This window comes from Pleurodeles waltl, chromosome 8 (assembly GCF_031143425.1).
Source record: "Pleurodeles waltl isolate 20211129_DDA chromosome 8, aPleWal1.hap1.20221129, whole genome shotgun sequence".
Taxonomy (NCBI): domain Eukaryota; kingdom Metazoa; phylum Chordata; class Amphibia; order Caudata; family Salamandridae; genus Pleurodeles; species Pleurodeles waltl.
This window is the reverse complement of record NC_090447.1, coordinates 1,310,915,857-1,310,943,007: the sequence shown is the minus strand read 5'-3', so window position 1 is coordinate 1,310,943,007 and position 27,151 is coordinate 1,310,915,857. Positions and strand designations below refer to the sequence as shown.

At 49.7% G+C, this 27,151-nt stretch overlaps 1 protein-coding gene across 1 annotated transcript in view; it reads left to right on the top strand.

The window, feature by feature from the left end:
* The window catches only part of RNF17 (ring finger protein 17), a 1,983,649-nt gene that overhangs the window by 1,729,919 nt on the left and 226,579 nt on the right, over positions 1–27,151 (top strand). The gene's annotated exons all lie outside the window — the stretch shown is intronic.

Here is a 27,151-nt window from a genome sequence, read left to right as displayed (position 1 = left end):
TGCTGGATTTATTACAAAATGCACACAGAGAGCATCTTAGAAGATGCCCCCTGTAATTTACCCAATACTTCTGTGCAGGACTGACTGGTCTGTGCCAGCCTGCCACTGAGACGATTTTCTGTCCCCCTGGGGTGGGAGCCTTTGTGCTCTCTGAGGACAGAAACAAAGCCTACACTGGGTGGAGGTGCTTAACACCACCCCCATGCATTGACTGTAAAAGCTAGCAGTGGCCCTCGAAGGCTCAGGCTTCGTGTTACAATGCCCCAGGGCACTCCAGCTAGTGGAGATGCACGCCCCCTCGACAAAGCCCCCACTTTTGGCGGCAAGTCCAGAAGAGATAATGAGAAAAACAAGGAGGAGTCACCTACAAGTCAGCATAGCCCCTAAGGTGCCCTGAGCTAAGGTGACCCCTGCCTTTAGAAATCCTCCATCTTGGTTTTGGAGGATTCCCCCAATAGGAATAGGCTGTACCCCTCTCCCCTCCGGGAGGAGGCACAAAGATGGTGTAGCCACCCTCCAGGAAAGTAGCCATTTGCTACTGCCCTCCCAACCTAAACACACCCCTAAATTCAGTATTTGGTGGCGACCCAGAAACCAGGAAATCAGATTCCTGCAACCTTAACAAAGAAGAAGGACTGCTGACCTACAAGCCCTGCAGAGAAGACGGAAGATGACAACTGCTTTGGCCCCAGCCCTACGGGCATGTCTCGTGATTCGAAAACCTGCAACCTGCAACGCATCCGACAGGGACCAGCGACCTCTGAAGCCTCAGAGGACTGGTCTGAACCAAAGGACCAAGAAACTTCTGTGAGCAGCGGCTCTGCTCAACTTCAACAACAACTTTCTTCCAACTTTAAAGGACCTCACTCTTCCCGCCGGAAGCGTGAGACTTCAAACTCTGCACCCGACACCCCTGGCTCGAGATCCAGAGAACCAACACCACAGGGAGGACTCCCAGGCGACTGCGACCCTGTGAGTAGTCCGAGACGACCCCCCCTGGACCCCCACAGCGACGCCTGCAGAGAGAATCCAGAGGCTCCCCCTGACTGCGACTGCCTGTAACAAGGGACTGATGCCAGTGTGGGATTTATTGAAACATGCACACAGAGGGCATCTTAGAGATTAGTCTGACCAGTTCCCACCACCCTGCCACAACCAGACGGGTTTCTGGCCACATGGGGTGAGTGCCTTTGTCACTCTAAAGCCAGGAACAAAGCCTGCACTGGGTGGAGGTGCTTCTCACCTCCCCCTTCAGGAACTGTAACACCTATTGGTGAGCCTCAAAGGCTCATGCCTGTTGTTACAGTGCCCCAGGGCATCCCAGCTAGTGGAGATGCCTGTCCCTCTGGACACAGCCCCCACTTTTTGCAGCAAGACTGGGGGAGATAATGAGAAAAACCAGGAGGATTCACCTGTGTAGGAAGTTGGCTCTGTATATACTATCTCAAAGTAAGAGATAGTGTGCACAGAGTCCAAGGGTTCCCCTTACAGGTAAGATGGTGGCAAAATTAGATAATTTGTGGTAGTGTGGTCGAGCAGTAGGCTTATCAGAGGGTAGTGTTAAGCATTTGTTGTACACACACAGGCAATAAATGAGGAACACACACTCAAAGACTTCCTCCAGGCCAATAGAGTTTTATATTGAAAAATATCTTTTCTTAGTTTATTTTAGGAACCACAGGTTCAAGATTTACAGTAAATACTTTAAATGCAAGGTACTCCACACAGGTAAGCTTGGTAAGTTTGGAACTTTGAATTAGAGCAGTAACATATACAGTTTTAGTTCAAATGACAATAAGCTATTTTAAAAGTGAACAAAGTACAACAATCAACAGTTCCTGGGGGAGTTAAGTAATGGTTACTTTGTCAGGTAAGTAAGACACTTACAAGTCTAAGTTCCTGGGCATAGGCAGCCCACCATTGGGGGTTCAAGGCAACCCTAAAGTTACCACAGCAGCAGCTCAGGGCCCGTTCAGGTGCCGAGGTCAAAGAGGTGCCGAAAGCACATAGGCGCCTATGAAGAACAGGGGTACTCTGGTTCCAGTCTGTCTACAGGTAAGTACCTGCGTCTTCGGAGGGCAGACCAGGGGGGTTTTGTAGAGCACTGGGGGAGACACAAGTACGGACACAAAACACACCCTCAGCGGCACAGGGGCGGCTGGATGCAGTGTGCAAAGCAGGCGTCAGGTTTGTAATTTAAATCAATGGACTGTGTGCACACTCTCTCTTACTTTGAGATAAGAGATCTCTCTCACGAATCTGAGGACCCACCCCAGAGGAAGACCCTAGATAGCCCAAAGAACGGTGTTTGGTCACCTAACCAGGTAACTACTTATCAGAGGGTGCCTCTGATGTTACCTGCCTGGCCTGGCCACTCAGATGCTCCCAGAGTTCACTGCCAACCTTGGAAACAAGATGGCAGAACCCAGGGACCCTCTGGAGGAGCTCTGGGCACCACCCCTGGGGTGGTGATGGACAGGTGAGTCCCCTTTCCATTGTCCAGTTTTGTTCCAGAGCAGGGACTGGGGGACCCTGAACCGGTGTGGACTAGTTTATGCATGAAGGGCACGGGCCTTCAAAGCAAACCAGTGGCTTGGGGAGCTTACCCCTCCCAAGGCAGTCACACCTATTTCCAAAGGGAGAGGGTGTTACCTCCCCCTCCCAAAGGAAATCCTTTGTTCTGCCTTCCTGGGCTTGATCAGATCAAGCAACAGTAGGCCAGAAACATGTCTGTGGGGTGGAAGCAACTGGGCTGCCCAGAAAACCCTGTTAGACTTGTGGTGGCAATGCTGGGGGTCCACTAAGGAGCCCCAAAAGTGCATGGAATCATGCTTCCATTACTTGTAACAGTATTGCGGTATGATTCCAACATGTTTGATAACAGACATGCCCAGGCTCGTAGTTACCATTATGTAGCTGGACACAAGTAGTGACCTATGTCCAGTACACATATAAAATGGTGTCCCTGCACTCATGAAGTCCAGTAAAATGGGGCTGGAGTTCGTGGGGGCATCTCTGCTAGGGCAAGGGCGCCCTCACACAGAGGTACCTGCACCCTCTCCTCTGGGCTGAGAGGGACTACCATTGAGGTGACTTATAGTGACCTAGTGCAGTGACCTGTAGTGAAACCGGGTGCGTGCAGCCAGTTCACGCAGACTGCAATGGCAGGCCTGCAGAACCCTTTGCATGGGCTCCCTATGGGTGGCAGTATAACTGCTACAGCCCATAGGGATCCCCTGGAACCCCAATGCCTTGGGAACCTAGGTACCATATACTAGGGACTTATATGTGAGGACCAGTATGCCAATTGTGTGAAGAAAAGGTTACTATCAACCAATTTAGAGGAGAGCGCATAATCACTGGGGTCCTGGTTAGCAGGATCCCAGTGATCACTGTAGGAAAGTTCCATCTTGCCTGGCATGTTACCCCCATTTTAACTTGTGTGTCAGTTTGTTTTTGCCTGTCTCACTGGGATCCTGCTAGCCAGAACCCCAGTGCTCATAATTGTGGCCTGAATGTGTGTTCCCTGTGTGGTGCCTAACTGTGTCACTGAGGCTGTGCTAACCAGAACCTCAGTGCTTATGCTCTCTTTGCCTTTAAAATTGTCACTGCTGGCTAGTGACCATTTTTACCAATTCTGATTGGCACACTGGAACACACTTATAATTCCCTAGTGTATGGTACCTAGGTACCCAGGGTATTGGGGTTCGAGGAGATCCCCCTGGGCTGCAGCACTTTTTTTTTGCCACCCATATGGAGCTCAGACAATTCTTACAAAGGGTTGCCACTGCAGCCTGAGTGAAATAACGTCCATGTTATTTCACATCCATTTTACACTGCACTTAAGTAACTTATAAGTCACCTATATGTCTAACCCTCACTTGGTGAAAGTTAGGTGCAAAGTTACTAAGTCTGAGGGCACCCTGGCACTAGCCAAGGTGCCCCCACATAGTTCAGGGCAATTTTCCCAGACTTTGTGAGTATGGGGACACCATTACACGTGTGCACTACATATAGGTCAATACTTATATGTAGCTTCACAATGGTAACTCCGAAAATGGCCATGTAACATGTCTAAGATCATGGAATTGTCCCCCCCCCCCCATGCCAAATCTGGTATTGGGGTGCCAATCCCATGCATCCCCGGGGCTCCAGCATGGACCCCAGGTATTGCCAAACCAGCTCGCTAGGGTTTTCACTGCAGCTACCGCTGCTGCCAACCCACAGACAGGTTTCTCCCCTCCTGGGGTCTGGGCAGCCCAGTCCCAGGAAAGCAGAACAAAGAATTTGCTCTGAGAGAGGGTGTTACACCCTGTCCCTTTGGAAATAGGTGTTAAGGTCTGGGGAGGAGTAGCCTCCCCCAGCCTCTGAAAATGGTTGAAGGGCACAGATGGTGCCCTCCTTGCATAAGCCAGTCTACACTGGTTCAGGGATCCCCCAGCCCATGCTCTGGTGCGAAACTGGACAAAGGAAAGGGGAGTGACCACTCCCCTGTCCATCCCCACCCCAGGGGTGGTGCCCAGAGCTCCTCCAGTGTGTCCCAGACCTCTGCCATCTTGAATCCAGATGTGTGAGGGCACAATGGAGGCCTCTGAGGGGCCAGTGCCAGCAGGTGACGTCAGAGACCCCTCCTGATAGGTGCTTACCTGACTAGGTGGCCAATCCTCCTCTGAGGGCTATTTAGGATCTCTCTTGTGGGTTTCTCGGCAGATAACGAATGCAAGAGCTCACCAGAGTTCCTCTGCATCTCCCTCTTTGACTTCTGCCAAGGATCGACCGCTGACTGCTCCAGGACACCTGCCAAACTGCAACAAAGTAGCAAGAAGGCTACCAGCGACATTGTATCACCTAATTCTGCCGTTTTTCTCGACTGTTTCCTGGTGGTGCATGCTCTGGGGGCTGTCTGCCTTCACCCTGCATTGGAAGCCTAGAAGAAATCTCCAGTGGGTCGATGGAATCTTCCCCCTGCTAACGCAGGCACCAAACTTCTGCTTCACCGGTTCTCTGGGTCCCCTCTCATTGTGACGAGCGTGGTCCCTGGAACACAGGAACTGGATTCAAGTGACCGCCACAGTCCAGTGGTCCATCTGTTCAAATATGGTGGAGGTAAGTCCTTGCCTCCCCACGCCAGACAGTAATCCTGTGTACTGCGTGAACTGCAGCTGCTAGGGCTTCTGCGCAGTTTTTGCAAGGAATCCTTTGTGCACAGCACAGCCCAGGTCCCCAGCACTCCGTCCTGCATTGCTCAACTCGCTGAGTTGACCACCGGCTTCGTGGGACCCTCTTTTGTAATGTTGACACGACCGCCGTGCTCAGTTTTCTTGAACCCGTGTTCAAGTACTTCTGTGGGTTCTGCCTGCTTCTGCGTGGGCTCTCTGTGCTGCTGAGCACCCCGTCTGTCTCCTCCTCCAAGTGGCGACCTCCTGGTCCTTCCTGGGCCCAGGCAGCACCCATTTTCTCCAACCGCGATCTTTGCAGCTAGCAAGGCTTGTTTGTTGTCTTTCTCCAAAGAAACAACTCTGCATCCTCCAGCACGCCGTGGGGCATCTTCTGTTCAAAGGAGAATTTTCTGGTATCTTACGTTGTTGCAGAATCTTCAGCTTCTTCCACCCTGAGGCAGCCATTTTGCACCTTCATGCGGGGTTTAATGGGCTCCTGCCCCCCCCCCCCTGAACACTTACGTGAGTCTTGGACTTGGTCCCCTTCCTTTGCAGGGCCTCAGGTCCAGGAATCCGCCTTCAGTGCTTTGCAGTCAGGTGTGGTCTTTGCAGAATCTCCTATCACAACTTTAGTGTGTTTCTGGGGAAGTATGGTCACTTTACTCCTACTTTTCAGGGTCTTGGGGTGGGGTATCTTGGGCACTCATAGTGTTTTCTTACACTCCCAGCGACCTTCTACACACTACACTAGGCCTGGGGTCCCTAAGTGGTTCGCATTCCACTTTCTTAGTATATGGTTTGTGTTGCCCCTAGGCCTATTGCATCCTATTGTATTCTACAGTGTTTGCACTATTTTGTGACTGTGTTACTTACCTGATTTTGGTTTGTGTGTATATTTTGTGTATTTTACTTACCTCCTAAGGGAGTATATCCTCTGAGATATTTTTGACATGTTGTCACTAAAATAAAGCACCTTTATGTTTAGTAACTCTGAGTATTGTGATTCTTATGATATAGTGCTATATGATATAATTGGTACAGTAGGAGCTTTGCATGTCTCCTAGTTCAGCCTAAGCTGCTCTGCTATAGCAACCTCTATCAGCCTAAGTTGCTAGAACACTACTAATCTACTAATAGGGGATAACTGGACCTGGCACAAGGTGTATGTACCATCAGGTACCAACTATAAGCCAGGCCAGCCTCCTACAAACACTTTCAAACATTCAGACAACAGGTAGAAAATCGTGGTAACCATGCCAAGAAAGAGGGCATTTTCTTACACTATGTAAAGACAATTGGCCTGGAGTTAGTTATTGAATGTGTGCTTCATTTATTGCCTGTGTGTACAACAAATGCTTTGCGATACCCTCTGATAGGCTTAACTGGTCATACTCACTACCACAAAAGATAGCATTTGTATTATCTACTTTAGCCTTTGGGGAACTTCTGGACTCTGTGCACACTATATCTCATTTTGATATAGTATATACAGAGCCAGCTTCCTACAGCTGCCCACCAACAGCTACCTCTAGAAAGCCCTGACTTCCTAGACACTGCCTACACTTCACTAGTGGGGGATACCTGGACCTTGTATAGGGTGACGACTCCATAGGTGTCCTTCACCCACCAGACCAGCTTTCTACATCCGGGAGTGTAAAAGGACCAGGAGGAAGCTCGAGTCGAGTGACTTCAGAAACAACCCGGATCTCCCACAAGAGTGCCCCCGTTGTCCTTCAAACAACCCTTGAACCGACCTACCTCCTGCTTTTAAGGGCCTCTTTGTCACAGCTCCTGGTTCACCTATTTGCTTTGCATCCAGTCGCCCTGCGTCCTGCACCAAAGATTCAGCTGCGCTCTTATGGTCCCCCACCCCTTGTGACCTCAACACTCCAAGGGGACCCCCATGATTCACCTTTAAATGTACCTGTGTAGCGCTTATCCAAGTGGTTCCTCACAGTGGTTCTGCAGCAGCTTCAGAGACTATTTTCCTGCTTCTCCCGGAACCGGTAGCCGTCCGAACTACACCAGCTGACACAGTGTGCCCACCGACGGCCTTGACCTATCTGCAAAAGAAGAACTTGGTAAACCTACTGTCTGATTTTATATGCATTTTTAAAGGTTATCCTCCTTTGAGTCCTGTGTTGCGTAATTACACATAAAAATACTATTTTCATTAAACTTCAGAAATTCATATCTCGAAAATTACTTATCCAGTTTTGGTGATCTTGGTCTTAAAATTTGCATAAAAATCGGAAGTAGGTTTATTCATTTGTCTAAAGTTATTCCTTTGAATGTGTGAGTTGCAAGATTTATACTAAGTGTACCACAAATGCTTTGCACTTCTCCAAGATTGGCCGAACTGCTCGACCAAGCTACAATAAAAATTAGAGCATTAGTTGGTCTAGTTTTTTCCCCTGTAAACCAATATGTAGTTGCATGGGCCCTCTGCACAATGTGTCTAGCTTTGCACACTACATCTACATATAGGGCCAGCCTCCTACAACGAGTGACCCTGCTGCACGATGGCTGCGCAGAAAATAGTGGTGCTTGGTATGAAACACCTTGTCTTAATACATTTATACTGAAGCTAGCACTTAATTTATTATGACATGCACCCAGAGCGCACCCTAGAGGTGCCTCCTAAAACCTACTAGTCCTCTTGTGTGCTGGCAGACTGGTATTGACCAGCATGCCACCACAGATAAGTTTCTGGTCCCCTGAAGGTGAGCGCCTCTGCTCTCCTAGGTCAGAAACAATGCCTACTCTCACAGGATGTGTTATCACTGCTGCCAACAGGAAGGCTAGTAAATCAGCATACCAAGGCCAGAGATGTCAAAGTCCCTGCTGCCTTGAGTATGTGAACCCCCCCCCCCCCCCCCCCAAAAAAAAAAAAAGACTCCTCCAGAGAGACCTAAGCCCCCTGGACTGCCCCAGAGTCCGTGCTTGCAGCCACAAGCAATTTTCAGTTTGCTGACCTTACGAAAGCCCCTGGGGTATTCACCAAGGTGATGGCAGTGATTGCAGCACATCTGCGGAGATCAGGGATGACAGTCTTCCCCTGTCTTGATGACTGGCTATTGAAGGCGGGCTTACCCCAGGCTGTTGTCTCCCACCTCCAGACTACGGCAAACCTTCTGCGTGCGCTGGGGTTCACTAGAAATGTGTTGAAGTTACACCTGACTCCTTCTAAGATGCTTCTTTCCGTTGGACCTGTTCTGGACACAGTGCAGTTTTAGCTTAGATAATCCATGCTATGATGGCGATGTTTCAGCCGCTGTCCTGGTTGTTGGTGAGAATGGTTCTGAGGTTGCTGGGCCTCATGTCCGCCAGATGACATATGCATGCTCTGCAGTGGGACCTGACATTCCAGTGGGCACAGCATCAGGTGAATCTCTTCAGCATGGTCCAGATCTTGGTGGGAACTGCAAAAGACCTGCAGTGGTGGTTAATGTACAGCGACTGGGTCAGAGGCAGAGCAGGGCAAACCCCTGGTGGTTCAACACTTTGCAGGTTTTCTGAACGCCAGAGCAGATAAACTTAGCCAAATACCTGCATAAGTAGGGGTGATAAGAGAGTACCTGGTGCTCTACTTCACAATATCTGTTCTTATATTGATCAGCAGTGCTGCTGTACTAGGACTGCACCCCCAATTGAGCCCTGTATGATAATCAAACTTGTTATCCAATCATTTCAATTGTAGCAGCACACGCTAAATATTATTTTTTTTACATATGTATGGCAATAAGTGGGACAAAATAAAATAAAATATAAAGAGTCCTCATCCAATCAGTTCCATGAACAAAATCTTGTTTAATACTTCTTGTGCTTGTTCCCAACTTCCATCACATGTTTTCCATAATGTTCAAAACTCCATCAAAAAGATCCCAACTTCACCCGTCGCTGCAACACGTGTTTCGTCTAGGGAGTACCCATTGACTTATTCAGGACTTCCTGTTATCAATTACAAATGCTCGCTATATTGCCTGCTTTATCCTGACAGTATCAGTTGTTTTTGGATGCCGGTATTAGTATTAACCCGGCGTATCCTCACTTCAAGCATTCATTTGCCACAAGTACGTCGGAAAACACTAAAGGAGCAGATGAACTTAGCCACTGGTGCCTAACGGGTCACGAGTAGCGTCTCAATCCCGGGGTGGCGCAAGTTCTCTTTCTGTAGTGAGGAGAGCCTTTGTTATATCAGTTTCCTCTACGGAGAAGGCGCAGTGTCAGTAGTTTTGTGTGCTGTAGTTTCCAACGCGGCTATCGCTTGGAGCTTGATAGCTTTCAACCTTCCTCCTGAAGTCTGTAATGTCATTGTAGCAACCAAACATCCCTCTACCAAAGCAGGATACGGATGCAGATTGAAAAAGTTTGTATTATATTGTACTGAGAAATCTATCAACCCACTTTTCGCCTCTCACTCTGATGTTCTTTTCTTATTCTTAACCTTGACCTCTGGAGCTCTTCTTGGGTACTCTGAGGGATTACTTTTCTGCTCTCTCTGCCTTGTTGCGGCTGCCTGACCAGCCCTCTTTATGTAAATCCCCTATTCTAAATCAATATTTGTTTGAATAACGTATGCTGGAACTACGCATGCCTGAACAACGTGGTCGGAACAACGACCACGTTGTTACCACTAATACCTTTACCACGAATGCCTGAACAAAGAGTTTTCATTGTAAAGACATTCCTGGTAAAGGCATGTGTGGAATGGCATGCATGGGTCCAGCATGCGACCACCCTGACCCCCAACCCCTGCCCCTAAAACTACTGTGACCCTCACCCCTGCCCCTAAAACCACCCCCCACGCATCCCCTAAAACCTAAACTACCCCGACCCCGCCCCTAAAACTACTGCAGCCCTCCACCCACGCTCCTAAACTGCCGCAACCCCCTGCCACTAAAAGTACTGCGAACCTCCTGCCCCATCCCTAAAACTTAAAACAACCCCAGCCCACACCCTAAAATGACCCCGACCCCCCACCCCTAAAACCTAAACTACGCCAATCCTCCACCCCATCCCTAAAACTTCCCCAACCCCTCACCCCCACACCTAAAACTACCCCAACCACCCACCCCTAAAACTACCCCCCAACCTTACCCCAGCCCCACTTACCTGAGCGCCTCCTCTCCGATCCGGAGTCTGTTTTCCTCTGCCTTAACTATGCATGTTCGTTGTTCCGGACATGCGTGGTTAAGGCAGAGGAGAATAAGGTTGTTGTTCAGGAAAGCATTTTTCCGCTTTTGGTGGACAACGACCCTCATTGTTCCTGCATCATTTTTGAGGCTTTTTTGAGGCTGCTTCCCATTGTAAATTCCTCAAAAGTTCTTTCAAATATGTCCCTCCCTTTTGCCTTTTACACAGTGGTACCTTAATATGATTCTTACATTTTTAATGTGTGTTCCTTTCGAGCCTCTACATAATTGTTCCCTCCAGCTGCTCACACTTAGCATTTCTCATGGCAATAACATCTGATAGAGACTTCTAGTTGCAAAGATTCCTTACCTTAGAATTTCCCCAGGTGTCAGACTGGATCTGGAGATTTTTCTTCGAGCAGTACCACTGGATGCCATCTGCTGGCGTCAGTCAACGCCACGCCCATAGTTGGCATCTTGGTCGCCCTGTTGACATTGCAGTTATATATAGGCTCCACCCCGACAATCTGATGTCAGTTGTTTTTTCCCCCCCAGGCTATGTGCAGATCTGGAGAAGAGCAACCCTCTGTGACTTTTTTTTGTGGACTCTCGACTTTTTGTCAAATTCTTTTTTGACCTGTTGGTGTGTCGAGCTGTCATCCCAGAAGACCGGCTTCAATCCCTGCGACTCCTTTCCCCGCATGATGTCAGTGACAGATTTGCACCTTGTCTGCTTGTAGAGTCTGGAGCGCGACCACGACCCAAAGTTGTGCTCCGAGTGGCGAGCCATGAACCCAAAGGCTTTGAGGGAGCTATCCCTAAAGCTTCTTATGGCCTGGCGCGCGACTCCGCGTCACTCCCGGTCTCTTTGGAAAGGAAGGTCTCAAGACTACTCGCGGAGTCACCACCACTCCTTGTCCCATTCAAAATCCTCAGGACATTTGGGTCACAAAAAGAAGTTGTAGAAGAACAGACATTGTTGTACTTTGCCCTGAAAGCTCGGCCAATGCGATTTGTGAGCCTACTTCTGGGTCATCTTCACGCCTCCCCAAGTTTCGGGGAGCCGGAGCCACCCCTGCCCAAATTAAAGAATTTTATGAGGCCATGCACCACATATTTGGGCAGTCTGACCCTGCTTTGGCGCTTTTGGACCCAGTGGGGTTGGTGGGGTCACCCTGGGGTTCTACGCCAGCGACTCCACCTTCGGTTCAGGAGGGCATCCCTGGATCTGTTGCTGGATCATTACCGACGCCAGAAATGCCATTGCAACCTTCCCCGGCACAGATATAGCTGCTTCTGGCGTCAGTCGGGCCCACAAACTATGTTGATCCCATCCTGATTGCCTTCCCGTAGCTGGAACGGCGTCACCGGATGATGATTCAGACTACGACGGGGAACCTGCTCCCCAGGTCGGACACCAACCCTTTTACTTATGGGTATGAGTACGCTAACACTATGGAGGGGTCCCTGGACCCTTTAGCACTTCATCTTGAAGACCCTTATATGGACTGCGCTGAGGATTTGGGAGAAGCCAGTGGTCTTGACACCTCTCCTGACCCTGGCATGGTTTCTTCCCCTATCATGGCTTCGGAGCAGGGAGCTAGCTACTCAATGGTGGTGCGAAGAGCGCCTGTGCCTCGAGAGAACTAACCTCCTGAATGAGGTGCTTCAGCCTGGGGCTTCTACATCCGAACCCCTTTTGCACTTTAATGAAGCCCTTGCTGATGTCCTGCTGGGGACTTGATCCAAACCCAGCACAGGGGTTACCGTCAACAGGACAATCGCCTGCTGCCAGGGGCCCATGCCTAGTGACCCCAAATTCCTAACCCACCATCCTACGCCTGAGAGCTTGGTCATTCAGGCATCCTTATCTTCTGGCGCATTCTTTCCGCTCCCTAGATAGGGAATCAGAAAGACTGGATTAACTTGGCAAGAAGTTGTTTTCTTCCTCCAGTCTGGCTTTGCAGTCCATGAACACTGCATGGCTTTTGGGTCGCTACTCACATGCTTTATGCAATACAGTCGTGCAGGTGCTGTCACAGGTCCCAGAGGATGCCCAGGACATTTTCTCCCAAGCTGTTGCTGATGGGAGAGATGCATGAAGTGCACAGTACGCTGTGGACTGGACACCACCTACTCATTGGGCAGATCGTTTGCATTGACGGTGGCATTGAGGCATCATGCCTGGTTATGTACATCTGGCTTTTTGGGAGATGTCCAGCAGTCACTTATGGACATGCCCTTTACTGGCACCCATCTCTTCAAAGACAAGCTGACTCTGCAATCGAGTGCTCTAAGGGGTCCTGGGCTACGGCTTAGTCCCTTGGCCTCACAGCTGCCCCATACGCCCCCCCCCCCCCCCCGTCCCCCCCTCAGTCTGCTTTTTGTCCCATTCATGGCTACGAAAGGGGCGCCCAACCGCATCCTTTTACCTCCAGCCATGCACATGCGGCCCAGCCTCTGCATGGCAGAGGAAGTGGGTTCCAATGACCCCGTGGATCAGGGTGCCAGAGGTCGGGCCAGTCCACCCCATCACGGACCAGATGGAGGCAGGGTTCACCATCACCTGTCCCACTGGAAATCCATCACGACGGACAGGTGAGTTTTTTTGCAAATAGTCTTGAAGGGGCTACTCCCTCCCCTTCAAGACTACCCCTCCAGGCATGCCGCCATCCTTCGTATAAAGGATCACTTGGCACTTCTTTGTGAGGAAGTTACAGCTCTCGAGGCCAAGGGAGCCATATAGAGGATCCCTATGCATGAAGTAGGTTATGGTTGCTAGACCCGCTGCTTCTTGGTGCCAAAAAAGAACAAGGGCCTCCACCCTATCCTCCACCTTTGGTCCCTCACCCTCTTCCTCAAAAAGGAGAAGTTAAAAATGCTCACTCTAGCTCAGGTCCTCTCTGCCCTGGAGACTGGATAGAAGCGTTGGACTTGCAGGATGCCTAGGTTCATATCCCCGTTCTGCCAGCCCACAGACATTACTTCTGGTTTTTGGTAGGTCACAGGCACTTTCAGTTCACCGTGCTCCCTTTTGGCCTTAACAGCGCCCTTCAGGTGTTCACGAAAGTGATGGCGGGGGTCGCAGCTAATCTGCGCTGGTTATGGGTTTCAGTACTGCCGTACCCCGACGACTGCTTGTTGAAGGCAGGATCATCTTGACAGTCGTCTCCCACCTCCAGACTAGGCTGAACCTCCTGCATTCGCTGGGATTCACTATCAACACAAGAAGTCACACCTGACTCCCTCTCTGACACTGCCTTTCATCAGCGCTGTTCTGGACACACTGCAGTTACGGGCATATCCTCCTGAGCAGTGAGTCCAGGATATTCAGGCTATGATACCGATGTTTCGGCCTCTGTCCTGGGTTTCAGTGAGAGTGACTCTGAGACTGCTGGGCCTCCTGCATCCTGCTGGTGACAAATGCCAGATGGCATATGCGGGCTCTGCAGTGGGACCTGAAGTTCCAGTGGGCACAGCATGAGGGGAAAATCTCCTACATGGTCTAGATCTCCGAGAGGACTACGCAGGATTTGCGGGGATGGCTTTTGAACCGCGATTGGGTCAGAGGCAGATGCCTCTCCCTTCCCCAATCAGATCTCATAGTGGTGACAGATGTGTCACTCCTCAGATAGGGTTGCCACTTGGGAGAGGCGGAGATCAGAAGCGTCTGGTGTAGGAAAGTGGCCCTTTTGGCATGGTTTCACCACCTCTCTCTTCCCCCCCCCTTCCCCCCCCCCCACACACACACACACACTTTTTGCCTGGTATTGATGCTGACATGATTTAGATTGTATTGAGATCCTGCTAACCAGGCCCCAGCACCAATGTTCTTTCCCTAAACTGTACCATTATTCCCACAATTGGCACACCCCTGGCACACAGCTAAGTCCCTTGTAAACGGTACCAGTTGTACCAAGGTCTCTGTGACCAGGGAGAGTCGCTAAGGTCTGCAACATATATCGTGCCACTCTAAGGGACCCCCTCACCAAACACATGCACACTGCCATTGCAGATTGTGTGTGCTAGTGGGGGAAAAAAGTTAAAGTCAACATGGCATCCCTCTGAGGGTCATGCCCACCAACCTCTGCTGTGGCATAGGTAAGTCACCCCAACCTACAGCCCTAAGGCAGGGTGCACTATACCACAGGCGAGGGCATAACTGCATGAGAAATAATCCCCTACAGTGTCTAAGTCCAGTCTTGGGCATTGTAAGTGCAGTGTGGCCTTATTAAGTACATGGACTGGGAGTTTGTCATTACAAGCTCCACAGCTCCATGATGGCTTCACTGAACGCTGGGAGGTTTGGTATCAAACTTTACAGCACAATAAACCCACACTGATGCTAGTGTTGGATTTATTTTTTAGTGCACCCAGAGGGCATCTTATAGATGCCCCCTGTACTTTAACCAACCCTTTGGTTTAAGGGTGACCAGCCTATGCCACTAAAAGACCAGTTTCTGACCCCATATGTTGAGCACGTTTGTGCTCTCTGGGGCCAGAAACAATTCCATCTCTGGATGGAGGTGCTTCACAACTCCCCCCTGCAGGAACTGTTAACACTTCGCTGTGATCCTCAAAGGTACAGGCCTCCTGTTACAGTGCATCAGGGCATTCCAGTTAGTGGAGACAGGTCTGGTGGGAAAATTAGGTAAAACAGGGAGGAATGACCACTGCAGCTAGGACCACCCCTAAGGTGACGAGAGCTGAAGTGACCCCCCCCCAATTGCATAATCCTCCATCTTGTTTTGGAGGGTAGGGACCAATAGGATTAGGACTGTGCTCCCCTCTACAAAGGGAGTGGACACTGGAAGGGTGTAGTCACCCTCAGGGGCATTAGCCATTAGCTACTGCCCCCTTATCCTTGTAACACCCCTAAATCTATATTTAGGGGCACCCTTGAACCTTACTTATCAGATTACTGGCGACCTTAAGAAGGAGAAAGAAAAAGAACTGCACAACCGAACCCAGCAGTGAAGGCTCAAGACACCAACCCACTCGGCCCCAGCCCTACCAGCCTGTCGGCTGCTTCAGAGATTTCTGCACCAAAAAGGCGACTCATCCTACAGGACCAGCAACCTCTACAAACCCCCAGAGGACTGCCTGCCCAGCAAAGGACCAAGAACTACAGAAGACAACGGCCCTGTCATAAGAAACTCCAAAAAGGACTCCAGAACCACCTCAGATCTGCAAGCCCTGGGCACTATGCACTTGACACCCTCGGCCTGTGTCCATGTGGCCCTCCGGTCCAGATCAGATCCCCAGGCAATTCTGACCTTGTGTCCAACCTGTGTTAACCATTCCTGGACAACACGACAACACCTGCAGCCTGAAACTAGATGGACCCCCCCTGACCGCGACCGGATCGACTAAGGTTCCCTATGCCTAAAGGTACTCCGGAACCCGCAGCCTCCAGAATCCGACCGACAGTCCAGAGACGTTCAGCAGGCGGCCCTCCACCTTGTCCAGCCTGTGGTTTTCTGGAACCGACCCCCTAGACCCAGCCTGCAGCAACTTTTGTGACCCACAGGGCCCCCTATTGGGAATCATTGGGCGCCCAGCCTTGTGTTTGTACTCTGCACCCGGCAGCCCCTGTGAAGCTGAGTGTGTCTATTTGGTGCCTACCTGTGGCCCTCCCCAGTGCTCACCTAAACCCCTAGGTCTACTCTCCGAAGATCCCGGTTCTTACCTGCAAGCAGATTTTTTCCAATCACCCCCAGTCCTCATAGGATTACATTACAAATCTGATGCCAAATTTGACCTCTGCACCCAGCCGGCCCCATGTTGCTGGTGGTGCAGTTTTGGGTTAAACCTAAACTTCGACCTGTGAACATCCTAACCTGTGAAGCTGTGAGTTGTGCACTCACTCTTGATTAATACGTTTCCCCCCCTAGGATTATATGGACTCATAGAAAATTGTGTTTTCACAGCACCAGTGTACTTTCCCTAAACTGTATCTTTGTCTCCACAATTGGCACAACCCTGGCACTCGGGTAAGTTCCTTGTAACTGGTACCCCTGGTACCAAGGGCCCTGATGTCAAGGAAGGTCTCTAAGGGCTGCAGCATGTCTTAGGACACCCTACGGACCCCTCACTCAGCACAAACACTGCTTGCCTGCTTGTGTGTGCTGGTGGGGAGAAAATGACTAAGTCGACATGGCACTCCCCTCAGAGTGCCATGCCAACCTCACACTGCCTGTGGCATAGGTAAGTCACCCCTCTAGCAGGCCTTACAGCCCTAAGGCAGGGTGCACTATACCACAGGTGAGGGCATATGTGCATGAGCACTATGCCCCTACAGTGTCTAAGCAAAACCTTAGACATTGTAAGTGCAGGGTAGCCATAAGAGTATATGGTCTAGGAGTCTGTCAAACATGAACTCCACAGTTCCATAATGGCCACACTGAAATCTGGGAAGTTTGGTATCAAACTTCTCAGCACAATAAATGCACACTGATGCCTGTGTGCACTTTATTGTAAAATACACCCAGAGGGCATCTTAGAGATGCCCCCTGAAAACATACCCGACTTCCAGTGTGGGCTGACTAGTTTCTGCCAGCCTGCCACACACCAGACATGTTGCTGGCCACATGGGGAGAGTACCTTTGTCACTCTGTGGCCAGGAACAAAGCCTGTACTGGGTGGAGGTGCTTCTCACCTCCCCCTGCAGGAACTGTAACACCTTGTGGTGAGACTCAAAGGCTCACCCCCTTTGTTACAGCGCCACAGGGCATCCCAGCTAGTGGAGATGCCCGCCCCTCCGGCCACTGCCCCCACTTTTGGCAGCAAGGCTGGAGGAGATAATGAGAAAAACAAGGACAACAAGAAAACAAGAAAAACAAGGTGTACATCTGCTGTACACCTCTCTTGCAAGTCCAGTGAGGCTGCCACCTCTTCAGAATCCGTGAAATGATGCTGTTTATTATTGATTACAAAAGCTATGCCGAAGGTGTATGTCCATCTGTACCTGACATTTTTCGTTCTCAATGCGTCCGTGATTGTTCAGAATTGCAGCCTTCAGTTTAACGTTGCTGGAGCAATGTCCTGAAATAATGAGCATTCTGCACTCTAGACGGATATGGAGCTTTGCTTTTTTGCCTTATGGAGGACTCGTTCCTTCACCTTGAATGAGCTCAGTTTAGCAAGGATGTCTCTATGCCTCTTCCCTTCACTTGCAGTGCGGATCCCTACCCTATGTATTCGCTCCCGTTGGACCTCTGGGTGGTCGTTGCCTAAGACCATGGAGAAGAGACCAACCATGAAGGCCTTGAGATCCGGACCGTCACTCCCTTCTTGCAGCCCTCTCCCTTGGATGTTGTCTCTGCGGGATCGGGTTTCCAAATCTTCACATTTGAGAAGTGTTAAATGGAGTTGCGTCTTGAGCTGGGTGACCTCACCCTCCAAAGGATCTATTTGTTGTTTCAACTCCTGGACCTTCGCTTGGAGATCCATTGTGCTGATCCCCACTGAGTCCGCATCGGATCGAAGGGAGGTCAAACGGCTATTGATTTCGGATTTGAAAGTTTCAAGTGTGGCCTTTATATCAGCCGTCAGTTCTTGGCGGAATTCCGTTTTTAATTCGCAGAGCGATATTAGGAGGAATTCTTTTGTCAGCATCATCCCCTCTGTCTGTGTTTGCTTGGGTCTGTCTAGTCTGGGTGTGGCAGGTACAAAATAGTTGGAGGCCCTATTAGATTGTGGCTTCTGTCGTGACATATGTGCCACCTGTAGGAGGCTGGCATGGCTTGTAGTGGGTTGTAGGTGGCTGGCCTGACTTATAGTGGGTACCTGATGGTACTTACACCTTGTGCCAGGTCCAGGTATACCTTATTGGTAGATTAGTAGTGTTCTAGGGGCTTAGGCTGATGGAGGTAGCTATAGCAGAGCAGCTTGGGCTGAACTAGGAGACATGCAAAGCTCCTACTATACCACTTATATCATATAGCACTATTTCATAAGAAACACAATACTCAGAGTTACTAAAAATAAAGGTACTTTATTTTAGTGACAATTTGCCAAAATTATCTCAGAGAATATACTCCCTTAGGAGGTAAGTAAAATACACAAAATATACACACAAACCAAAATCAGGTATGTAAACAGTTAAAAAAAAGTAGTGCAAACATTGTAGTATACAATAGGAGACAATAGGCCTAGGGGCAACACAAACCATATACTCCAAAAGTGGAATGCGAACCACGAATGGACCCAGGCCTAGTGTAGTGTGTAGAGGGCCGCTGGGAGTGTAAGTAAACACTAAGTGTGTCTAAGATACCCCACCCCAAGACCCTGAAAAGTAGGACTAAAGTTACCCTTCTACCCCAGAAAGACAGTAAAGTCGAGATAGGGGATTCTGCAAAGGCAACAACTGACTGCAAAGCACTGAAGACGGATTCCTGGACCTGAGGACCTGCAAAGGAAGGGGACCAAGTCCAAGAATTATGCGATTGTCCGGGGGGCAGGAGCCCACTAAACCCCGGAGGAAGGTGCAAAAGGACTGCCTCCGGGCAGAAGAAGCCAAAGATTCTGCAACAAAGGAAGGTGCCAGGAACCTCTCCTTTGGTCAGAAGATGTCCTACGGCGTGCTGGAGGATGCAGAGTTGTTTCCACGCAGAAAGACTGCAAACAAGCCTTGCTAGCTGCAAGAGTCGCGGTTGAAGATAATGGGTGCTGCCCGGGGCCAGGAAGGACCAGGAGGTCGCGCTTTGGAGGAGGAGACAGAGGGGCGCTCAGCAACAGAGCGAGCCCACGCAGAAGCAGGCAGCACCCGCAGAAGCACTTGAACAGGCGTTCAAGAAATCTGAGCACAGCGGTCGACTCAACACAACAAAAGAGTGTCCCACGAAGTCGGTGGTCAACTCAGCGAGTTGAGCAATGCAGGACGGAGTGCTGGGGACCTGGGCTGTGCTGTGCACGAAGGAATCCTTGCAAAAGTGCACAGAAGCCCTAGCAGCTGCAGATCACGCAGTACACAGGATTACTGTCTGGCGTGGGGAGGCAAGGACTTACCTCCACCAAATTTGGACAGAAGGACCACTGGACTGTCGGGGTCACTTGGATCCAGCTCCTGTGTTCCAGGGACCACGCTCGTCAAGATGAGAGGGGACCCAGAGGACCGGTGATGGAGAGGTTTGGTGCCTGCGTTAGCAGGGGGAAGATTCCGTCGACCCACAGGAGATTTCCTCTTGGCTTCCAGTGCAGGGTGAAGGCAGACAGCCCTCAGAGCATGCACCACCAGGAAACAGTTGAGAAAGCCGGTAGGATTAGGCTCTACAATGTTGCCGGTAGTCGTCTTGCTACTTTTTTGCGGTTTTGCAGGCGTCCTGGAGCAGTCAGCGGTCGATCCTTGGCAGAAGTTGAAGAGAGAGATGCAGAGGAACTCTGGTGAGCTCTTGCATTCGTTATCTGAGGAGAAACCCACAGGAGAGACCCTAAATAGCCAACAGAGGAGGATTGGCTACCTAACCTGGTAAGAGCCTATTAGGAGGGGTCTCTGACGTCACCTGCTGGCACTGGCCACTCAGAGGCCTCCATTGTGCCCTCACAATTCTGCATTCCAGATGGCAGAGGTCTGGGACACACTGGAGAAGCTCTGGGCACCACCCCTGGAGTGGTGATGGCGAGGGGAGTGGTCACTCCCCTTTCCTTTGTCCAGTTTCGCGTCAGAGCAGGGACTGGGAGATCCCTGAACCGGTGTAGACTGGCTTATGCAAGGAGGGCACCATCTGTGCCCTTCAAAGCATTTCCAGAGGCTGGGGGAGGCTACTCCTCACCAGCCCTTAACACCTATTTCCAAAGGGAGAGGGTTTAACACCCTCTCACAGGAAATTCTTTGTTCTGCCTTCCTGGGACTGGTCTGCCCAGACCCCAGGAGGGCAGAAATCTGTCTGAGGGGTGGCAGCAGCTGTAGCTGCAGAGAAAACCCCAGAGAGCTGGTTTGGCAGTACTGGAGGTCCATAGTGGAGCCCCCAGGAGGTGTGGAATTGGCTCCCCAATACCAGATTTGGAATGGGGTGACAATTCCATTATCTTAGACATGTTACATGGCCATATTCGGAGTTACCACTATGTGGGGGCACCTTTGCTAGTGCAAGGGTACCCTTACACTTAGTAATTTTGAACCTAACCTTCAGCAAGTGAAGGTTAGACATATAGGTGACTTATAAGTTAGTTAAGTGCAGTGAAAATGGCTGTGAAATAACATGTGCGTTATTTCACTCAGGCTGCAATGGCAGTCCTGTGTAAAGGTTTGTCTGAGCTCCCTACGGGTGGCAAAAGAAATGCTGCAGCCCATATGAATCTCCTGGAACCCCAATGCCCTGGGTACCTTAGTACCATATACTAGGGACTTATAAGGGGGGTCCAGTATGCCAATTAAAATTGGTAAAAGTGGTCACTAGCCTATAGTGACAAATTTAAAGGCAGAGAGAGCACGAGCACTGACGTTCTGATTCACAGAGCCTCAGTGACACAGTTAGGCACTACACAGGCATACACATTACACCACGAACTATGAGCACTGAGGATCCCAGTGAGACTGGCAAAACATACTGACATATAGGTTTTTATCTATGAGCACTGGGGTCCTGGCTAGCAGGATCCCAGTGACACAATAAAAACACACTGACACACACTCAAAAAGAGGCCAAAAGTGGGAGTAACCATGCTCGAAACCATGCTACCCCCCCCCCTCCCCCCCCCCTCCTGTAGCTGAGCAGCCAGGGCTGAACTAGGAGAGATGCAAAGCTATGTCAGTACCACTGTAGTCACACAGTACTCACAGACATGAAAGAAAATACTTGGTGTTACAAAAATATAGGTACTTTATTTTGGTGACACAAAAACCAAAATACCTTAGAGACTATAGTCCCTTAGGAGGTAAGTATTATACACAATATATACACTAGGATCCAAGAACAGGTGTAGGAAAGTGGCTCCTTGTTGCAGTTGCCCCCTCCCCCTCCCACACACACTTTTTGCTGGATATTGATGCTAACCAGGCCCCAGCACCAGTTTTCTTTCACTAAAAATGTACCATTGTTTCCCCCAATTGACATTCACCTGTCACACAGATAAGTCCTTTGTAAAAGGTACCAGTGGTACCAAGGCCCAGAGAGGATCCCCAGGCGACTCTGACGACGTGTCCGCCCTGGGCTAACCTCCCTGCACCCCCATGACGATGCCTGCACAGGGAATCCCGAGGACCCCCTAACTGCGACTTCCCAGGACGAAGAAATTTGACGCCTGGAGGAAGCACTGCACATGCAGCCTCCGGGCCGGTGAAGAACCGACCACCGGTGCAGCAGTGACCAGCAGGCGGCCCTCACCCTTGACCAGCCGGTGGCTGGCTGTCCCGAGAAGCCCCTTGTGCCCTGCCTGCAATGTCTTAGTGACCCCCGGGTCCCTCCATTGAATCCTATTGCAGACCTGACGCCCTATTTGCCCACTGCACCCGGCCACCCCTGTGCCGCTGAGGGTGTGTTTTGAGTGCCTACTTGGGACCCCTTAGTGCTCTACTAAACCTCCCTGGTCAGCCCCCCGAGGACGCGGGTACTTAACTGCCAGCAGACCGGATCCGGAGCACTCCCTGTCTCCATAGGCGCCAATGTTATTTTGGTTCCTCTTTGACCTCTGCACCTAACCGGCCCTGTGTTGCTGGTGCTGGGTGTTTGGGGTTGACTTGAACCCCCAACGGTAGGCTACCTATGCCCTGGAGAATAAACTTGTAAGTGCTTTACTTACCACGTTAACCTAACTGTACTTACCTCCCCAAGGAACTGTTGAATTTTTGCAGTGTGTCCACATTTTATGAAAAACTGTGTACATTACTGTTTTGGTTCAAAGTTCTAACTATAGCTATGCAAAGTACCTTACATTGAATGTACTTACCTGCAATTTGAATCTTGTGGTTCTAAAAATAAATTAAGAAAATAATATTTTTTTTATATAAAAACCATTTGCACTGTAGTTAAGCCATTGAGTGTATGTTCTCATTTATTGCTTGAGTGTGTACAACAAATGATTAACCCCTTTGCTGCCAGGCCTTTTCCCCTCCTGTGTCAAGCCTTTTTTTGGCTATTTGGGGCAGTTTGTGCTTAGGCCCTCATAATTTATTCTCAACATAAGCTACCCATGCCAAATTTGCGTCCTTTTTTCCCAGTATCCTAGGGATTCCAGAGGTTCCCAGACTTTGTGGGTTCCCCTGAAGGAGACCAAGAAATTAGCCAAAATAGAGCGAAAATTTCGTTTTTTTCAAAAAATGGGAAAAAAGGGCTGCAGAAGAAGGCTTGTGATTTTGTCCCTGAAAATGGCATCAACAAGGGGTTTGCGGTGCTAAAATCTTCATCTTCCTAGCTTTCAGGAACAAGCAGACTTGAATTAGAAAACTCAATTTTTCAACACACTTTTGGCATTTTACTGAGACATACCCCATTTTTACAGTTTTTTGTGCTTTCAGCCTCCTTCCAGTTAGTGACAGAAATGGATGTGCAACCAATGCTGGATCCCAGAAAGCTAAACATTTCTGAAAATAGACAAAATTCTGAATTTGGCAAGGGGTAATTTGTGTAGATCCTACAAGTGTTTCCTACCGAAAATAACAGCTGAAATAAAATAATATTGAAATTGAGGTGAAAAAAACAGCCATTTTTATCCACGTTTTACTCTAACTTTTTCCTGCGAAGTCAGATTTTTGAAAGCAATATACCGTTACGTCTGCAGGTCTCTTCTGATTGCGGGTATATATAGGGGTTGTAGGTTCATCAAGAACTCTAGGTACCCAGAGCCAATAAACGAGCTGCACCTTGCAATGGGTTTTCATTCTAAACCGGTCATATAGCAATTAATTTGCTGAAATATAAAAAATGAAAAATAGGTATCAAGAAAACCTTTGTATTTCCAAAATGGGCACAAGATAAGGCGTTGAGAAGCAGTGGTTATTTGCACATCTCTGAATTCCGGGGTGCCCATACTAGCATGTGAATTACAGGGCACTTCTCAATTAGACGTCTTTTTTACACATTGTCTTCAATTTGGAAGAAATAAATGTGGAGAATGACAAGGGGAAATAAAACTTGTTTTGCTATTCTGTGTTCCCTCAAGTCTCCCGATAAAAATGGTACCTCATTTGCATGGGTAGGCCTAATGCTCGTGACAGGAAACACAACATGGACATATCACATTTTTACATTGAAATCTGACATGTTTTTTGCAAAGTGCCTAGCTGTGGATTTTGGCCTCTAGCTCCGCTGGCACCTAGGGAAACCTACCAAACCTGCTCATTTTTAAAAACAAGACACCTAGGGGAATCCAAGATAGGGTGACTTGTGGGGCTCTCACCAGGTTCTGTTACCCAGAATCCTTTGCAAACCTCAAAATCTTGCCCAAAAAACACTTTCCTCTCATTTCGGTGGCAGAAAGTTCTGGAATCTGAGAGGAGCCACAAATTTCCTTCCACCCAGCGATCCCCCAAGTTTCCCGATAATAATGGTACCTCACTTGTGTGGGTAGGCCTAGTGCTTGCGAGAGGAAATGCCCCAAAACACTATGGGGACACATCAAAATTAGCAAATACAAAACTTACTGGTTTTGCAGGGGGGGGGGGGGGACATGCGTTTTTAGTCCTGGGCTCAGCAGCCATATAGGGAAATCTACCAAACCCAGACATTTCTGAAAACTAGACACCTGAGGGAGTCCAGGGAGGTGTGACTTGCGTGGATCCCCCAATGTTTTCTTACCTAGAATCCTCAGCAAACCTTAAATTTAGCTAAAAAAAAACCAAATTTTTCCCCACATTTCTGTGTGGGATCACCGCACTGGGACAAATGTCCTACCACCCATCTTTCCCCTCAGTCTCCTGGTAAAAATGATACCTCACTTGGGTAGGTGGGGCAAGTGCTTGTGACAGGGAAGAGCCAAAAACATGTTGAAATTGAGGGGGAACCAAAGTGGGTCCAAAAGGGCAGTTTGGGGGGGGGGGGGGGGGGAAACATTTTTAGGTTTTCAAATGCAGTAGAATTTTTATCGGTATAGATGAGACAATGCTGAGTGGTAGGAATTTTGTGGATTCATGCAGATTTCGGAAGGTTCCATCACAAAAATGTGGAAAAAATGTGTGATTTCCTGCAAAGTAGGAGGTTTGCAGGGCATTGTGGGTAAGAAAATGGTGCGGTATGCATGTGAAGCACACCACCCTGGAATCACCCATATGTTTATTTTTCAGATGTGTCTAGGTCTTGTGGATTTTTCTACATGGCAGCGTCCCAAAGTCCATAAAGTGCATCCCTCACCATTCCAAGTGGGACGATTTTGAGAGTTAGCCAAGCTCTCATGGCCGAAATGTAAAACCAAAACCCACAATAATCAAATGTCCTCTTGCTTGCCGTGGGATATGATGTTTTAGTGTATGGGGGAGAGCTGAAAGACTGTTACCCCCATCAGTTGGGGTGGGGGCATAACCAGGCCCATACTGGTTGGTAGCCACCATCCCACTATATTTTTTTTTAATTCCCTGGCATCTAGTAGACTTTCTGCCCCCCTCCCCCCCCCCCCCCCCCCCCCCCCCCCCCCTCTACTCCTCACCGGGGTGTGGATCGGGGGTAATTGCCCCCATCTGCCTACTGGTGGGCAGAAGAACTTTGGCCCCATTTATTTGGGGTGGGGGATGGCCATACCCCCACCCTCTTATTTAAAACATTTTTTTGTTTCTGGTGGGCTTTCTGCTCCCCCTTGGGGGCAGATGGGCCTTCCAAAACAAGACAATCTGGCGCCATGGGGGGCAGATATGGCCAACAGTAATGTGCCCCATGGGGAGCGACCTTGCCCAAGGGGGTGCCCCCCCAAACAAAACACACACATACATCAATCCCTGGTGCCTAAGTGGTTTCTTCTCCCCCCCCCCCCTTCCCCTGGGGGCATATCGGTCTAATAGAAATATCAAAAATGGCCTTAAATACATTTGTCCACCCCCCCCAGGAGAGTGACCCCTTGTGTAAGGGGTTGTTGGAGTCAGGGGAAGCCTCGTTTGTCCAGCTGCTGTCACGATCCATGGACCAGGTTGTTGGAACCCAAAGGTGGATTCCAGACGAGAGGAACATGAAAACGAAGGGGACAGTGTCCAAACCACTCTGAGATGACCTGGCGGTGCAGGTAGGCAATGCCCACCCTCTTGGAGGTGAAGTTCCTGCAGGACGGTGAAGTAGAAGTCCAGCAAGCCTTGGCAAATGCGAATAGTGGTTGCAAGGTAAGTTGTAGGTTTCTGAGGCCCAGCAAGGTCCTAGTGATTCGACCCTTGGAAGAGAGTCAGGGCAGGCCTTCAGCAGGGAGGAAAGCTAGCTGGAGTTGATGGAGCCCCCACAAGTGATCCACTGGCAGTAGGCAAAGGGAATCACAGAAAGGCCTCAAAAACACAACAAAACAGGAGTTCTATGTCGCAGGGGCAGCAGAGTGGAAGCTGATCTTTTTATTGTAGAGTGCTGGAGGATCGGGGTTCTTGGAGCCTGAAGATCTCCTTCGAGGAAGAGCAAACAAGCCTTGGCAAGAGCTACGATAGCAGTGCACGGGGGTTCTGTTCTAGCGGCTGCTGCAGGGGCCCAGAGACTCCCAAGTGGATCAGAAGATAAGGGGGTCCTGAAGAGGACCAAAGAACCACCTCCTGTGTTGCAGAGCCTTTCATTGTCCGTGGGACAACAGGATCCACTAGCTGGTTGTCGTCGTCTTGAGGTGCCTGCAGATGCATTGGAGTGACTCTTTCACTCCAAGGGAGATTCTTTTTTGCTTCTTGGATGCAAACAGAGTCCTTCTGACCCTGGAGGATGCACAGCCACAGATGTTGCAGAAATCTTGCAGGAGCCAGGGAAACAATGTTGCAGTGGGATCCGTTTCAGTTCCAAAGCAGACAAGCAGCAGTTTTGGAGGCAAGGAGCAGGAGAGTATTGCTGAGAGTTCCTGTTGTAGAGTTCCTGTTGTAGAGTTCCTGTTGTAGAGTTCCTGTTGTAGAGTTCCTGTTGTAGAGTTCCTGTTGTAGAGCTCCTGTTGTAGAGCTCCTGTTGTAGAGCTCCTGTTGTAGAGCTCCTGTTGTAGAGCTCCTGTTGTAGAGCTCCTGTTGTAGAGCTCCTGTTGTAGAGCTCCTGTTGTAGAGCTCCTGTTGCAGAGAGTTCCTGTTGTCTTTCTCAACAAATCTGAGGGCACACCCTTGGTGGGGGCCCTTAAAGAACCCTGAAAGGGAGTTGATCACTATCTGCGGTGACCCACCTATCAGAGGGGTTCAGGGGCGTCATCTACCAGGCCTAACCGGTCAGATGCTCCCAGGGGCCTCTGCCTACCTGGTTTCCAAAATGGCAGAATCATCTGGCCGCCTGCCAGAGCTCTGTCCTGGGGGAGGAGCTGGACAGGGGGGTGGTCAACCCCTGTCCTTTGTGTTGTTTCTTGCCTGAGTGGGAACCAAGGGTTCCTGAACTGGTACAAACCAGATTATGCAAGGAGGGCACCAAATGTGCCCTTCAAAGAAGTCTGGTGGCACTCAGAGGCCAGGCACTCCAGCCCATAGACACCTGTTTCAAAGGGAGAGGTGGTTACACCTCTCCCTCACAGGAATTCCTTTATTCTGCTTGAGTTAGACTCACCATCAGGAGTGCAGAACAGTGTCTGGGGTTAGTAGAAGCATGGGCTGGCAGCCAGACCCGGTAAGGCTGCACAGGCAGAACTGGGGGTTTTCTAAGGAGCCCCCAGAGTATATGGAATAATACAACTAGCACTGTAATCGGTGTAGTTGCATGATTCCAACATGTTTGATACCAAGGTTCGGAGAAGCCATTATGTAGTTAGGCCAATTGTGTTGACCAGTGCCCACTAAATCCC